Below are 3259 nucleotides of genomic sequence, written 5' to 3'. Positions count from 1 at the left end.
AGTACTGCAACGGAGGCCGTGGAGGGACAAGCCATTGCACAGTTGCCGCCGACCAACTGAAATGCTGAAAAGTGGTAACCTGTCACTGTCATGTTTTTTTTCTTCTGTACGCGTTTTTATGGCTTGACTTTACTGTGTATGAAGTCTATGAGTAGTCTGGCTGCAGTGCAGGGCAGACTTCAAATGATTAACAACAACCACATCTTCGATACAATGACTTTATTCAAGTTTGTGTTAACATGTTACCTGTATGTGCCAGTAAATTACTGCGGTCAAGCCAGCCGCGGTTTGAAAATACACGGTCTAGCCAGCCGGAAAAAAGACGCGTGTGCGCCTATTACTATGAGTTACGGATTTCGAACCAGCAGACAGACGTATTCGTGCTATCTATCTATCTATCTATTTCTCTGTCTTCTTTCTTTATTTCTCTCTTTTCCTTTTCATTCTTAAGCGTCTTTTTTTTTTTCTCTTTTTCTCTCTTTTTTTTCTCTTTCATTCCTATTACATTCACTCTCTTTCTCTCCTCTCTTTTTTTTTTTTTCTTTTCTTTTTTTTTCTTCTCTTTCTTTCTCTCTCTCTCTTTTTTTTTTTTCTTTCTCTCTCTTTTTTTCTTTCTCTCTTTTTTCTTCTTTCTTTTTATTTATCTTTTCCTCCCCCCCCCTCTTTTTTCTTTCTCTCTTTCTCTTTTCTATCTTTATCCTTTTTTTTAAAACTCACATTGTCTTTGTCTAATGTTTTTTTTCTTTATAGGTCACATCTCAATACATTGTTTTATGTAAATGTTTACAGCACAAGCAGACAAAATAAAGTATCTCTTTCTAAATACATTTACTGCATATGTTTAGGAACATTTTGACTACCGAGGGCCTTAAAGACCTCATTTAAATTATGTAGAAAAAAAAAAAGATCAGTTACAGAACGGTCCCATACACTATGCACAAGTCATTTGAAACCATTTTACAGTAGCGGTTTGGGAGATATGTCACATTATTCGAATTTGGAGGCCTATATTGACCTCATTTCTAATAAGTAGAAAAAAAGAATGGTCAGTTGGGATACAAGACGTCCCATACACTATGCACACCTCATTTGAAACCATTTTACAGTAGCGTTTTGGAGATATGTCACGTTATTCGACTTTGGAGGCCTATATTGACCTCATTTCTAATAAGTAAAAAAAAAGAATGGTCAGTTGGGATACAAGACGTCCCACACACTATGCACACCTCATTTGAAACCATTTTACAGTAGCGTTTTGGAGATATGTCACGCGTTCGACTTTGGAGGCCTATATTGACCTCATTTCTAATAAGTAGAAAAAAGAATGGTCAGTTGGGATACAGGACGTCCCATACACTATGCACAAGTCATTTGAAACCATTTTACAGTAGCGTTTGTTTGAGATATGTCACATTATTCGACTTTGAGGCCTATAGCTACTTCATTTCTAATAAGTAGAAAAAAAGAATGGTCAGTTGTGATACGGGACGTTCCCCACACTATGCACAAGTCATTTGAAACCATTTTACAGTAGCATTTTGGAGATATGTCACATTATTCGAACTTTGGAGGCCTATATTGACCTCATTTCTAATAAGTAGAAAAAAGAATGGTCAGTTGGGATACAGGACGTCCCATACACTATGCACACCTCATTTGAAACCATTTTACAGTAGCGTTTTGAGATATGTCACATTATTCGACTTTGGAGGCCTATAGCTACTTCATTTCTAATAAGTAGAAAAAAGAATGGTCAGTTGGGATACAAGACGTCCCATACACTATGCACAAGTCATTTGAAACCATTTTACAGTAGCATTTTGGAGATATGTATATGATCGAATTTGGAGGCCTATATTGACCTCATTTCTAGTAGAAAAAAAAGAATGGTCAGTTGTATGAAGAACAGGACGTCCCATACACTATGCACAAGTCATTTGAAACCATTTTACAAGAAGCGTTTTGGAGATATGTCACATTATTCGACTTTGGAGGCCTATAGCTACTTCATTTCTAATAAGTAGAAAAAAGAATGGTCAGTTGTGATACAGGACGTCCCATACACTATGCACAAGTCATTTGAAACCATTTTACAGTAGCATTTTGGAGATATGTCACATTATTCGAATTTTGAGGCCTATATTGACCTCATTTCTAATAAGTAGAAAAAAGAATGGTCAGTTGGGATACAGGACGTCCCATACACTATGCACACGTCATTTGAAACCATTTTACAGTAGCTTTTGGAGATATGTCACATTATTCGACTTTGGAGGCCTATAGCTACTTCATTTCTAATAAGTAGAAAAAAAGAATGGTCAGTTGTGATACAGGACGTCCCATACACTATGCACAAGTCATTTGAAACCATTTTACAGTAGCATTTTGGAGATATGTCACGTTATTCGACTTTGGAGGCCTATATTGACCTCATTTCTAATAAGTAGAAAAAAGAATGGTCAGTTGGGATACAAGACGTCCCATACACTATGCACAAGTCATTTGAAACCATTTTACAGTAGTATTTTGGAGATGTATGGCCTTATTCGACTTTGGAGGCCTATATTGACCTCATTTCTAATAAGTAGAAAAAAGAATGGTCAGTTGTGATACAGGACGTCCCATACACTATGCACAAGTCATTTGAAACCATTTTACAGTAGCATTTTGGAGATATGTCACGTTATTCGACTTTGGAGGCCTATATTGACCTCATTTCTAATAAGTAGAAAAAAAGAATGGTCAGTTGGGATACAGGACGTCCCATACACTATGCACACCCCATTTGAAACCATTTTACTGTAGTTATTTTGGAGATATGTCACATTATTCGACTTTGGAGGCCTATATTGACCTCATTTCTAATAAGTAGAAAAAAAGAATGGTCAGTTGGGATACAGGACGTCCCATACACTATGCACACCTCATTTGAAACCATTTTACAGTAGCGTTTTGGAGATATGTCACATTATTCGACTTTGGAGGCCTATAGCTACTTCATTTCTAATAAGTAGAAAAAAAGAATGGTCAGTTGGGATACAAGACGTCCCATACACTATGCACAAGTCATTTGAAACCATTTTACAGTAGCATTTTGGAGATATGTACGTTATTCGACTTTGGAGGCCTATATTGACCTCATTTCTAATAAGTAGAAAAAAGAATGGTCAGTTGTGATACAGGACGTCCCATACACTATGCACAAGTCATTTGAAACCATTTTACAGTAGCGTTTTTGAGATATGTCACATTATTCGAC

Source organism: Perca fluviatilis, chromosome 4 (assembly GCF_010015445.1).
Source record: "Perca fluviatilis chromosome 4, GENO_Pfluv_1.0, whole genome shotgun sequence".
Lineage (NCBI taxonomy): Eukaryota > Metazoa > Chordata > Actinopteri > Perciformes > Percidae > Perca > Perca fluviatilis.
The sequence above is the reverse complement of the archived record's forward strand: the minus strand, read 5'-3'. Positions refer to the sequence as shown.